Here is a 13,915-nt window from a genome sequence, read left to right as displayed (position 1 = left end):
GTCCCAGATTCAATGGAGGCATGAACCCACTATCGAGCATAAATACTCCCTCTTGGAGTCACAAGTATCAACTTGGCCAGAGCCTCTACTAGCAACGAAGAGCATGCAACAACATAAACAACACATATATGATAGATTGATAATCAACTTGACATAGTATTCAATATTCATCGGATCCCAACAAACACAACATGTAGCATTACAAATAGACGATCTTGATCATGATAGGCAGCTCAGAAGATCTAAACATGATAGCACAAGAGGAGAAGACAACCATCTAGCTACTGCTATGGACCCATAGTCCAAGGATGAACTACTCACGCATCAGTCCGGAGGCGGGCATGGTGATGTAGAGCCCTCCGGTGATGATTCCCCTCTCCAGCGTGGTGCGGAGGCGATCTCCTGAATCCCCCGAGATGGAATTGGCGGCGGCGTCTCTGGAACTTTTTCCGTATCGTGGCTCTCGGTAATAGGGTTTTCGCGACGGAGAGTTTAAGTAGGCGGAAGGGCAGAGTCGGGGGAGGCACGGGGGCCCCACACCATAGGCTGGCGCGGGCCCCCTTGGCCGCGCCGCCCTATGGTTAGGGCGCCTCGTGGCCCCACTTCGTATCCTCTTCGGTCTTCTGGAAGCTCTGTGGAAAAATAAGACCCTGGGCGTTCGTTTCGTCCAATTCCGAGAATATTTCCTGTGTAGGATTTCTGAAACCAAAAACAGCACAAAACAGGAACTGGCGCTTCGGCATCTCGTTAATAGGTTAGTGCTGGAAAATGCATATAAATGATGTAAAGTGTGTATAAAACATGTAAGTATTGTCATAAAACTAGCATGGAACATAAGAAATTATAGATACGTTTGAGACGTATCACTGTCCGAGGTTGCAGCAACTCCGCCCGTCCAGGACAGCAACGCCAAAAGCCGCTAGTAGGAACACCCTATACCTATGGTAGCAAAAATTCACCCTCCGCCCGGTAGCAATTGAAAGAACATTTCCCGCCCTTTTGGGTTTTGTGTGTTTGATGTCAACACTAGTTATATTTTTATGTGTGTTGATGTAGACAGGTACAAGATCTCAAGATATATACTTGGCTGATGATTTGGACAGACAAAAATGAAGCTATGCTGGTTTTTCTCGTCTGGCGGAAGTTCCGCCACGACGGGCGGAACTTCCGCCGATTCTCCCGCAGAGGCCCTTCAGCGCAGTTCTGCTTGCAGGTTTTATTCTCTGGCCGGAAGTTCCGGTGAAGCTGGCCGGAAGTTCCGGTCAGCGGAACTTCCGCCCAACTTCCGGACAAGTTCCGAAAGTCAGCAAAATGTGGCTCAGTACATCCAGTATAGTTTTTCAGGAATTTCGGAACTTGGCTGGAACTTGGCCGGAACTTCCGGTCACCGGAAGTTCCACCCTAGATCCGCCCCAATCTTTTCTGACAAGGTCGTCGGATGAAGAATCTTCCAGGCGGAAGTTCCGGCCCTCCTGGCCGGTACTTCCGGTGCCAGCCGGAACTTCCGGTGTTACGAGAAATAGTTCAAACGGTCAGATCTGAGAGCTCCAATCATATAAATAGCTCTCTTCTCCAAAGGGACAAGCTGCTCAATCATTGCAAGAAAAATCTGCCAAGCTTCACCACCATTAGAGCCACCTCAAGAACACAAGATTTGCAAGATCTCCTTCCTCCCCCAACCAAAGCTCGTGCTCTTTGGAGATTCGAAGGAGAAGCCACCGATCTACATCCTCACCAAAGCGATTTACATTTCCCCCTCATTTGTTTGAGGGCCCCCTTGCTAGTGTTCCTCTTTGGATCCCTAGTTGATTTGTGTTGATGTATTGTTGTTGATTGTTGTGTTGTTACAGATTTGGGAGCCTCCAATTTGGTTGTGGATGTGTGCCCCAAGAACCTTGTAAAGGCCCGGTTTCCGCCTCGAGGAAATCCCTTAGTGGAAGTGGGCTAGGCCTTCGTGGCGTTGCTCACAGGAGATCTGAGTGAAGCCTTCGTGGCTGTTGGTTTGGCTTGCGTAGCAACCACACTCCTCCAAACGTAGACGTACCTTCTTGCAAAGGAAGGGAACTACGGGTGTTGAGGGTGCTCCTCGGCAATGCCCTCCGATAGGGGCTTAGGGTTGATGGAATCCTGCAAGCTGACACGAGACATCGGTTCACAGACAAGCGGGGAGAGCGATTTACCCAGGTTCGGGGCCCTCGATGAGGTAAAACCCTTACGTCCTGCCTGTCTGTTCTTGATTATGATGAAAACAGGTTACAATGGGGTGCCGAATAGTTCGGCTGTGATCTCGTCGAGATGCTAGTTGCTAGGGTAACCTAGTTCTAAGCTTCTGTTGGCTAGTATTGCTAAGATTGATTGTGTCCCTCGATATCCCCTCTCCTGGTCTTTATATAGGTGGCCAGGTCTCGAGAGGTCTAGTCGAGTACGAGTAGGTTTACAGTAGATCTATCTCTAATCTTTCCTTGTTTGGCTTCTTCCGTGTCTTGCACTTCAAGTAATCTTCCGCCGCACCGTCCTAGTGGCCCATCTTGCCATCGGGTACCTTCATGGGCCTCCATCTGGACCGCATAGGGTAGAGCAACATTGGTTACCCGAAGGGTAATGCCCACGTCAGTAGCCCCCGAGTGTCTAGCCGAACATAGTTCGGGTAGAGACTGAAGCATGTCTTCTTCCGAAGTTCTTCTCCTTGATCATTCTTGCTTTCCTTCTGTCTTCTATCGGGTGCGCGTCAGCGCTCCCGATGGGAGTAGCCCCCGAGTCTAGGTATGGATGCTTGCAATCCGTGCGTAGACTCAAGTTGTACCATTCGAACATCTTCTTCTGCCGAAGTCTTTCCTGCAAGTCTTTGTAGGTCATCCGATATATTTTCTTTATGCAAGGGATAACGAATAACGTGCCCAACTTTTGTTGGTTAACTGCCGATGGCAAAACAACGTTACCCTACAGAGAATCAAGTCCCCGGGCATGATCCTGGAGTGCGAAAAAAGTTTTGTCGGGTGCACGTTCAGCGCTCCCGATGGGAGTAGCCCCCAAGTCTGGACACGGGCGTTTTCATCCGGGTGCTGACTTGAGTCAAATTTTTCCTTCGAGTCCTCATTCTGTCGGGTGCGCGTCTAGCGCTCCCGATGGGAGTAGCCCCCGAGTCTAAGTGCAGATGCTTTGCAATCTGTACATAGACTCAAACTGATCACCCGATAGTTTCTTATCTCTTCGTATGCAATCATTCCTCATGACGTCATTGATGACGTTTTTCTGACACCTCGATCCTGATTGATAAGACGCGATCCGCCGACCCTTTTTTCGAGCAATTCCTGCTCCTCTTCCACGGTTAACGAGGCACCTTCTCGATTTCAGCAACCATTAACTGGAGAAAAGGCCCACTAGCAGTGCGAGGCCTTCCTTAAGTTTCCCAAAAGATAGAAATCCCTAATCTTCTCCTTCATTCATCACAACATCTCTTTGTCGTCCTTCCTCTCCTCCCTTTCGCAACTGCTTGCGCCGCCACCACTGCTTTCCGGTTTCTCCCAGATCTCACGATGGTGAAGAAGAAGAACCCTAGCGCCGCCGCCAGCTCCACGAGCGGTGGCGCCGCCGCCAAATCTTCCTCGATTCTTTCGAAGGAGGGCGCCCCAAATGCTCCTCCCCCAGCTCCGGCGCCGCTGGCGCCACCAAGCTCGGTAGCCAGGCCTGGAGATTGGATAGCTTCGACCGTCTCCAAGCGTGACGAGAAGAGATCCCGAAGCCTGGGATTGATCTCCTCCGATGAGGGGAATGTGATCTTTCCAGGTGCGATTTCTCGACCTAATCCCCCTGCTGGCTTTACCGTGATGTTCTTGTCGTTCTTATATTGGGGTCTTTCGCTTCCCGTTCATGAATTCCTCCTCCATCTCTTGCGAACCTACGAGATCCAACTATGGCAACTCACTCCCAACTCAATCCTCCATGTTGCTGTGTTTATCACCCTTTGCGAAGCATATCTGGGAATTGAGCCTCATTTTGGGCTGTGGAAAAAGATCTTCTATGTGAAGAGATACAGCAGTAGTAACGGATCCTTTGTCACCGGAGGAGTGGGTTTTGTAGCTCATTCAGATGTCAACTATTTCAATTTCCCAATGAGGGAGTCTGTGCAAGGGTGGAGATTGAAGTGGTTTTATATCAAGGATTCCTTATCACCCGAATCTCAGCTTCCTCGCTTTGTCGATGTCCTTGAAGCCAAGCCTAAGAATTCCTGGAAGAATGTTCTCTCTCCCGACGAAAAAGTAGCAGCCGATGAATTATTTGCCAGATTTCTTCGGATCAAGGAAGCTGACGGCCAAACCATGGTCGGCACCGAGGTGGCGGCAGTGTTTCTGAAACGTCAAGTCCAACCAGTCATGGCTAGAGTTCGCCCAATGTGGTTGTATTCAGGTCCGAAAGATGAGACCAGAATTAACGCTGCCGAACTGTCGGAAAAGGAACTGCTCGATGAAGTCCGTCGCCTCACTTTCTTTAGCCAAGAAGACTTGATCCCATTGATGTCTCCGTATACTCCCTTTGATGCCGATCATCCACCACCAGAGGTAACTTCCCTTCTCAAATTCTTATTATGCTATTATTTACTTAGTCGACATAATTACTGCTGTTCTCATCTGTCTTTTCTTCGACAGCCCCTCGTAGCCTCCGGGGACTTGCATAACTCGCCAAACGATATTTCCGAGGGAAGAGGCTCTTCAGAACCTGTTGACTTTCACACTGTCAAGCATACAAGCCCAACAAGCGATCACGATGATCTGATAGATTCTGAAACCGCTCACACCAATCTCCCTCCATCAGCCGATGACACTTGTGACACAGAGGGATCAGTGCGTGATGATGACGCTGATCATGATGCCTTTGTTAATGCAGCTGCGGAGGAGACCAGGGCTCCGCCTACGAAGAGATCAATCGGCGGCTTTGCCGATGAAGATGATCTCCTTGACATGTAAGTGTTTTCCTCCTTTTTACTATATTCTGCTCCTTGGTCTTCCCGCATTTTTCTCATAACTTTGGTCGACCATATCCTTCTTGTAGTGACGAAGCTTTCACTGAGCCTCTGCCTAAGAGGGTCAAATCTGATGCTGTTTCACCGGCCGCCGCAGCTTCCGAAGCTTCGGCTCCTAAAGCGGCTCCCACGGCGCAAGCATCGACTGCTTCCTCCCTTTCCAAAGGGAAAGATGTTCCCGCTGCTACCACAGCTCCTCCTTCTGTAAGTCCTTCGCGAATATAACACGAATCTTTTGGAGTGTGTCTTGCCTAATGATCTTTGTAAAACATTCCCTTTCTTCAAGGATCTGCGAGGTGTGATATCCTCTTTAGAGGCCTTCGCCTCTCAATTTACCTCTGTGGAGGCGGACAAAGTTCGACTGCAGGAGGAAGCTAAGTCTTCCTCTTCAAAATTAGATGGTGCCATCAAAAAGGCCGCCATAGCTCGCCAGGAGGTCGACTCCCTAAAAGAAGAGCTGAGCAAGCTGAAAGAGAGGCTGAAGGAGGAGGAAGCTCGGGCAGCAGAAAAGGATGAACTCCTTCGTCAGTCTGCCTTGGCTCTACTTGGTAAGCTCTTTCATACATCTCTTGTAGATTATTACTTTTTATGGATCGGTCTCTTCATCAATGACTTCCTCCAATTCAATTTCTTGCAGAAGCCGCCAGCATCCCTGCTACTGCCTTGGACAAAGTTCCGAACAACTCTCCGGCAAATGGTGTGTCGATGGTTCTCGCCTCCCACCAACTTACCCGGGAGCTTCTTGACAAGGGAAAGGGTACCCCGGCGCGGATGCATTTGATGATATTCCCCAAGGTCAAGCAGGAGAAGTCTCTGGGGCAGCTGATTGATGCCTTCGCAGTCGACACCAAGGAAGTTATTGAGGTATTCAAGCGTACCTCGCGTACCTATGGTGCCCTCCTTGCCTTCCAACTTATGATGGGTTACGGCTTTAAGGCTGACATCGAAGGAATGACTAAGGAGCTGCCGAGAGAAAAAGATGGGCGATTTGTTGACTTAAGCACCTTCACAGTGTCTGCCCGTACTTGTGCTCGCCAGCTCCTTGAACTAGTTTCGTCAGGAAAGACATCGGCTGGCCCCAGCCTGTCGACTCAGACTCAGGCTCCTTGATTGTTGTAACAATTTTATCCTTGGGCTAGTATGAAACATTATTCTGTTGCGAGAACTTAAGTTTGTAATGAACACTGTGCTGGCAATGTTGCCAGCACACTTTTGTCATAATATCTTCACTTGTACTTCTCCTGATAGAAATTACTTGTACTTCTTCCGATGGGAGTTACGTTGGATGCTTAATTTGACCATATCCATCATCCTTTTAACGCTGTTTCCTGCAGGTTTTCCCGGTGCCCTCGTTTGTTGATGACTCTTCAGGCGTTCTTCCCGAAGGTGATCGGATCCAGCGGATGAAGGATCGGATCACCCAGATGGAAAAGGATTTGTGCAGCACTTATGCCCTAGCTGCTATTGTAAATAAGAAGAGTGAAATTGCAGCCGACGTGGAGCGGTACGCTCTTACTGAGCTGCATAAAGCTACCGAGAGTTTGAACTGTAAGTTCCTTGATCCCTGCGCCCTTTTGTCGACAACGCCTTAACTGGTCCTTTACTTATTCCTTCACCAGTCATAGCTCTGAACCGTGCAGAAGAGAACAAACGGATCCACGAGCGTGTGAATGCATTAACCCAGCTATCCTCAGCCGAAGAGATTTTCTGGCGGGAGCACTCGAAAGCTTCGGCTGTCGCGCAATTTCAGGATCGGGTTCAGCAGGTCCACCACTTTTTTGACAAGTGCTACAAGGCTATGAGGGTGGTTTGGAAGACAATGTTCCCTTTGAACGCAGTTCCCCCGACGCTCCTCGCTTTGATGTCTAAATTTGGTAATGCCAAGAAGATCCGAGACTTGGTACGTGCGCAAGTTTTTGCAGGGGCCAGGTTTACACTTGCCCTTGTACTTGCCCGTTATCCTTCGGCAGGTTCTTTGTATCGATTGCCAACGCATGTTGGAGACTTGGAGGCACTGTATCCGAAGGTATTGTTGCCTGCCAACATAATTGTCGACAGACTCGAGGAGGACTCAAAGGTGCCTGAAGAAAGAGGAACTCCGCAAGGGTGATTTCAGGGATTTAATGTCTGTTTTGTAAATAGATAGTTTGGCTACTTTATCCAAGTGTTTGGATTATGTAATGATGCCTTCTCATTCGGTAGATACATGCATATGTACTTTTACCATGTTATTGCCGTTGGCAAATTTTGATTTGAGCGAATCTGAGTTGCTCGTTTAAATGTATGTATATTGGTTGGTTAGCAAATCATTTGAGTGATCATCTCGTGTTGCAGGTTTTGCTAAACCTGTTGTATGCGCAACTTTGCTTTCAACCATTTTAAATTTCGACAGGCACTCCCGAATATTTCGGGTGTAGTGGTTCTGCCGATGAGCCCGTTGTTCCTTGATATTTCCATAAGTAAAATATCGAACGTGGGTTGTTGTTTATATGTATTTCCGAACTCTTGCTATTTACGGCACTCGTAGAGGCATCTATAGCGGAGGGAAAGGTGAACGTCTTTTAGCACTCGTAGAGGCTTTTTGAAGTGCGATCTTCTGCCTCTTTCTATGTTTGCATAGTGATGGGGCTTAGAAGTTTGTGGTTACTGCAATGCTTAACAAAGAATCGAAGCTTAAGTTCTTATTAATAAGGTAAGCACGAGGCTAGAGGGCGAAAAAAGGAAGGCCCTGTTTAAAATAAAAGGAAAAAGGAAAATAAAGGCTGATAAATTGCTTAAGCAAGGAAGGGGTTCTTCTCTTCTTCTGGCTTCTTCACCGCGTTAGTGGTTGCTGCTGCGTTGCTGGTTTCATCAGGGGTTTGGGCAGTGGTTGCCAGCGTCTTGCTGTCTCTTAAGCCTTCTGTGCCATCAACCGCCGAGGCTTCTGCTGCCGAAGCTTCTGCTGCCGAAGCTTTAAGGGCGAGAGCGGCTGGCTTCTTCTTGGTTTCCCTGCCATCTTTTTCTTCCTTGATTTCTCGTAATGACAGCTTGGGCGGAGGGTCGACGATTTCTTGCTGTGACCCGAACTTTGTAGCAATCCTCTGAAAGTCGCGATCACAATTGTCCGAGCGTGAAAAACTTCCATAGACTGTGATGTTTGTCCCGTTGTTCCCAGGCATTTTCAGCTTGAGGTATGCATAATGCGGCACAGCCATGAACTTGGCATACGCTGGTCTCCCGAGTATAGCGTGATACTGTGACTCCCAGTTCACCACTTCAAACTCGATCTTTTCCTTCCTGAAATTGTCGGCTCTGCCGAAGATAACATTCAGGTAGACTTTGCCAAGAGAGTAGCCCGGTGCGGTTGGAAGGATCCCATGGAAGCAGGTGTCTGTTTCTTCCAGCATCCTCATGGTGATCCCCATACTTCTGATTGTGTCGACGAATATCAGGTTTAGCCCGCTTCCACCATCCATGAAGACTTTGCTCATCTTGAACCCCCCAATGTGTGCTTCGACTACCAAGGCAGCGTGTCCTGGTTTTGGTATGGTCATCGGGTGATCTGCTCGACTGAACATAATGTTCTGAGAAGACCACTCGACGTACTCGGGGATCTTTGCCATGATGCTTTCTGCCAAGTTGATCTCTCGGGTGAGCTTCTTCATCTCCCTTTTCGAAACACCTGTCCTATGGATCATGCTCATCTGCCCACGTGGTGGTGGGAACGCCTCGTTGGGTTGATGGGGTTGAACCTGCTGGACTTGATGCTGCGGTGGACGTGGGGGTGGTGGTGGTAGCTATTCTTGCTGGCTTCGATTGGATGAGTTTGTGCATGTCAAGGAACTGCCGATAGTCCCTGAGCAGGTGACTTGACTTCGTTTTTCCGTCCTTGGAATCGACATACGAATGCAGGTAACAGGGGGCGTTGATCTGCTCAGCGTAGGGTAATTCAGGAGTCCACTGCTGTCGTGGTTTATAGTTGCCACGGTTGCCAGAGTTGTTCCGATTACTGTCGTGCCGATCGTCTCGATCGTCCTGTCAATCGGAATACCCTGCGGCTACCAGATTGTTATCATCATAGTTGCGGTTCTTCCTTCTTTTGTGACGATCCCTTCGGCCACCCGAGTCGTGCTTCGGCTGGTCATCATCTTCGTCATCACTGCGCTGCCGTGGCCTTCGTACGTTGTCCTCACCATCAGCCCAACTGTTGGCGATTTCCATTAACTTGGTTATGGTTTTTGGCTTTTTGCGCCCGAGTTCTTCTATGTAGCTTTCCCGCTGAACGCCGTCACTGAAAGCGTCAATTGCTCTGTCGACAGATACGTCTTCGGCGGCGTTCAGGAGTTTGGTGAATCTCCTGATGTATGAACGCATCGACTCCTTCTGCTTCTGCCGGCAATTCCGCAGCTCTTCGATCCCAACGGGCCTCTTGTATGTTGCTTGGAAGTTAGCAACGAAGGCATCTACTAGGTCGTCCCATGATTTAACGGAACCTTTCGGCAGCCCCCTTAGCCAGGCTCGCGCTGAATCCTTCAAGTAGAGCTGTAAGCATTGCATTGCTGCTATCTGGTTTCCTTTGTGCAGGATCACAGTCTGCAGGTAGTCATCTATCCAGGATCTTGGTTCTTGCTACCCATCGTACTTGGCAGCGTCGGTAGGGGTAGGTTTGAACTTTTTGGGTGGCATCGTCTCACGAATTTTGTAACTTAGACAGTCGGCTCCCCTGAGCTCGCCGTCGTACTCCTGATCTTCATCCGAAGAATCGCTATCGTTGTCCTTTCTAGCGGCGCGTCGTCGCCTTGCTTTGTCGATCTTGCTCTGGGTGATTTCATCCCGAGCATCTCTCGCATGATGTTTTGAACCACTTCCTTGCACCGTGGTCTTTTCCTTTTGCGGGACTAGGTTGTTCCCCAATATCGCGAGGCTCTCCAGGGCACCTCGATGAGCTTGAGCCATGGACCCTTCGGGGCGCTAGTTGATGAGGTATGCGGCGAGGTTGGCCGTTGCTCCTGCAACGGTTTTCGGCCGTGGCATGCCCGCGGTATCCGTAGTCATAAAGGATTTAGTCAGATTCGACGTTATCTCTCTGGCGTCATCTTTCGAAAGCCTGGATAGTCTTGACCGGTGCTTGCCTGTTCCCTGAGTGTTTCGGGAGGCACTCCCTTGCGAGCCCCTTCGCCTTTCACTGGATCGATCTGCCGCAGATAGGCGTCTCTCGAGGGTGGCTTGCTCTTTCGACAGGTGCTCCCGGTTCTTCTCTAGTATAGAGCGATAAGCATTGAGGGTTCCAACCCAAGTTCCTGCGGGGAGCGATGTGTTGTTGAGTACTGCTGCCCTGGCTGCTGCCCACTCCTCATCCGCGATGGTGTAGTCGCTATCGCAGTTGGTGGCACTGTTTTCAAAACTTGCCCTTCTACTGGAGCGGGGAGTATGGTCCTCGTCTCCTCTGCGCCTTGTGTTTCCCGTGTTATTGGCGACATAAACCTGATGGTGTGCCGTTCTTCGGGTGGTTCCCTGGACGATGCTGTCGATACTGTCCTCTCCCGATGAATACTGGGCGTTGCAGATGAACGGCGTGTCGCTCGATCCCAACCCGTGCCTGGTGTCGCAGTTCAGGCAGTAGTACGAAGTTAATTCCGAAGATGTGGGATCGTCAGACCCTACCGACATGGAGGACACCGAGCGGGGAGTCGAGGGCACGGGTGAGCACGTCGATCCCGTCAGACCAGCCGATAGGTCGAGTGACGATGACGCGCTTGAACTCGTCGATCCGGAAGTGGGGGATTCAAGCAACCGAAGGATTCCTTCTGCGTTGACGTTGTAGTGGACGCTGCCGAAGGTCATCTCCATGTTTCCTTGTAGATCTGAAAAGTTCGAGCGGGAGGAATCGCTGTGTGGAGTAAACTCGTAGGAGCCGAATCGAATCGGGCTTCCCAGGATTGGTGATGATGGTGTCGACGAAGTTGCTGATGAAGTTGCTGGCAAAGCCGCCGGTGTCATGATTGGATCTGCCGATGCCCTGCCTTGTGCCGACAGGGTTCCCACAGACGGCGCCAATTGTCGAGGGTGCTCCTCGGCAATGCCCTCCAATAGGGGCTGAGGGTTGATGGAATCCTGCAAGCTGACACGAGACATCGGTTCACAGACAAGCGGGGAGAGCGATTTACCCAGGTTCGGGGCCCTCGATGAGGTAAAACCCTTACGTCCTTCCTGTCTGTTCTTGATTATGATGAAAACAGGTTACAATGGGGTGCCGAATAGTTCGGCTGTGATCTCGTCGAGATGCTAGTTGCTAGGGTAACCTAGTTCTAAGCTTCTGTTGGCTAGTATTGCTAAGATTGATTGTGTCCCTCGATAGCCCCTCTCCTGGTCTTTATATAGGTGGCCAGGTCTCGAGAGGTCTAGTCGAGTACGAGTAGGTTTACAGTAGATCTATCTCTAATCTTTCCTTCTTTGGCTTCTTCTGTGTCTTGCACTTCAAGTAATCTTTCGCTGCACCGTCCTAGTGGCCCATCTTGCCATCGGGTACCTTCATGGGCCTCCATCTGGACCGCATAGGGTAGAGCAACATTGGTTACCCGAAGGGTAATGCCCACGTCAACGGGAATCATCTCCGTGTCATCGCGTGCTCCACTCTCGGTTACCTCTATCCCATTCTATCTCCTATATATTGTGTAGCTATACCTTGCTTAGTTGATAACCTTGTCATATAGGTAAATTCACTTAGTTGCATATCTAGAGAATTTACCTTTGTGTCAAGCCTAAATTGAAAAAGAACTAAAAAATGGTTAGCACCTATTCACCCCCCCCCCCTCTAGGTGCGGCATACGATCCTTTCAATTGGTATCAGAGCCTCGGCTCTTATTTCGGGCTTAACCGCCTAAGAGTATGCCGGACGATGGGCCTTCGGAAGAGGCCGCTAAGATGGTCTCCATGGAGGACATCAATTCGTTGAGATCCTCCATGGAAGCTCAAATGGAAAGCATGAGAAAAATGATTTCCGAGCTTTTGACTCCGGTCCTTCCTAGGGCTCCCGCCGTAGAGGTAAAGGACACGAGTGTGTTAGAAGAGGGAGGTGCTTCAGCATTACCCTCCTCTACCAAACCCGTGGAAGGTGATAACTTAAACACTATAAAATCTCCCATTGCATCTCCTAGGGGAACTAGTGGAGGTGAGAGCTACAATCGAGTAGCTCCACCTTTTCTATCTCCCGATATACCGGTTCCCCATCCCCATTTGAACATTCGAGGCGACCCACCTAAGTTTTCCGTTGATAATTTCGATACTTGGCAATTTTAGTTTCGCTCTCATGTTTGCAGTGCCTCCAATGAACTTTGGAGAATCATCTTGGAAGGCTTCAAGCCCTATGTAATATCCCAGGATTGGGGTTACAAAAAATAGAGGAAACAGATGTGTGCATTGCATTCATGCATAGAAAATCCGGGGAATTTTCGCGCGTTCGTTTAAAACACAAAGATGTCGAGGTTTCTCTTGTGTCGAGTGAATTGATATAGGTCATCGACACTAGTGCAATAAATTTCGACATGATCTTTGATGAAATATTATGTTTTCGAGGGAAGGAGTTTGAATTCGAATTCAAATATGAATAACATGAATTCAAATAAAACTTGAATTGGAAATTGAATTCCTAACAAATATATAAAACACAATTGAAGATTTACAAATAGATAAAGAAAGAAAATATATATATTACATTAAGAATTATAATAACTTAATCAATTACAAGCTCCAAAAGAAATAGGAGATTATAAAGAAATAAAAAGGAATCCCTAAATCTAATCTTGATCTCCTTATTCTTCATTCCCTGCAAAAGAAACAACAAAGACCAAGAAATGTTGTGTTAAGGTTAAAATGTTTGTCTCCGCATTTTGGGAGACATTTTAGTTTTAGAAACTAGCTATTGGGAGTCAAAAATTAGTCTTGATTCCCAAATTGTGATTAGAGGGAGTAAATCAGAATTCGGCATCAACGAGGCATTATCATAGAAAAACCAGTGATCAAGAAGGCAACCAGGGACACAAGGCATCATTAGATGATCCATCTCTGAGGGACAAGGCAACACATGATGCTCCACCAAATACAGGCAATATATTTTCCCTCTAATCTAGCTAGAATCTGTGAGGCACCACAAAGTTGTTTTAATGGATCATTACTGACATGGAAAAGTCAGTATGATCCTAAGCCACTAGTTAATAACCACATGTACATAAGCAGGACTGAATTTAAATCCACACTTAGTTAAGCCAAATGGTCATTAACTAAAGCCATATAGAAACAGCAGCCAACAGGAGTATTTTCACTTAACAGTACCAAAGATTGACATAATAGGATAAGTACAAGGTTGAGCAATGGCTTGCACGTGAGGCAAGGAAAGGCAAGTTGGCAACATGCACATGGAGGGGAAGCAGCCTACTTAGCAGCTCACACATCACACATGCAACTATGTGTTGTCGATCACACAGACAATAGTCCAAGAATATAAAAGCAAGAGCACCACGACTAGCCAAACCATTTGGCTAAATCTTCACCAGAGCGTACACCACTTGAGCATCTCAGTTCATAAGGAACTGCAAACACATCATATCGAACCCACCACCAGAGCAAGAGCTGTAAAACCCACACGAGGAAGCAGATCCAGAAGCTAGGAGGAGCTAGCCCTCCACAAGAAGAAGGATATCTGAAGGGCTAGAAGAACCAGTCATCAAACTACATAAGTGCCACAGGTAGAACTTTATCAGAAATACAAGATAGATCAGGCAATATCTGTTCTTAGTTTTGCATGAGCACATCAATAAGGGGGAAAAAAATACACAGACAACCAATCCAACTACCCTTCCACCAGATTCTATCTAGGAGGATTGGAGGGATTATTGTTTTCTCTCAGTCTTGAATAGA

The sequence above is a fragment of the Lolium perenne genome, chromosome 4 (assembly GCF_019359855.2).
Source record: "Lolium perenne isolate Kyuss_39 chromosome 4, Kyuss_2.0, whole genome shotgun sequence".
NCBI classification, from domain to species: domain Eukaryota; kingdom Viridiplantae; phylum Streptophyta; class Magnoliopsida; order Poales; family Poaceae; genus Lolium; species Lolium perenne.
Note: the sequence above shows the minus strand (reverse complement) of the source record.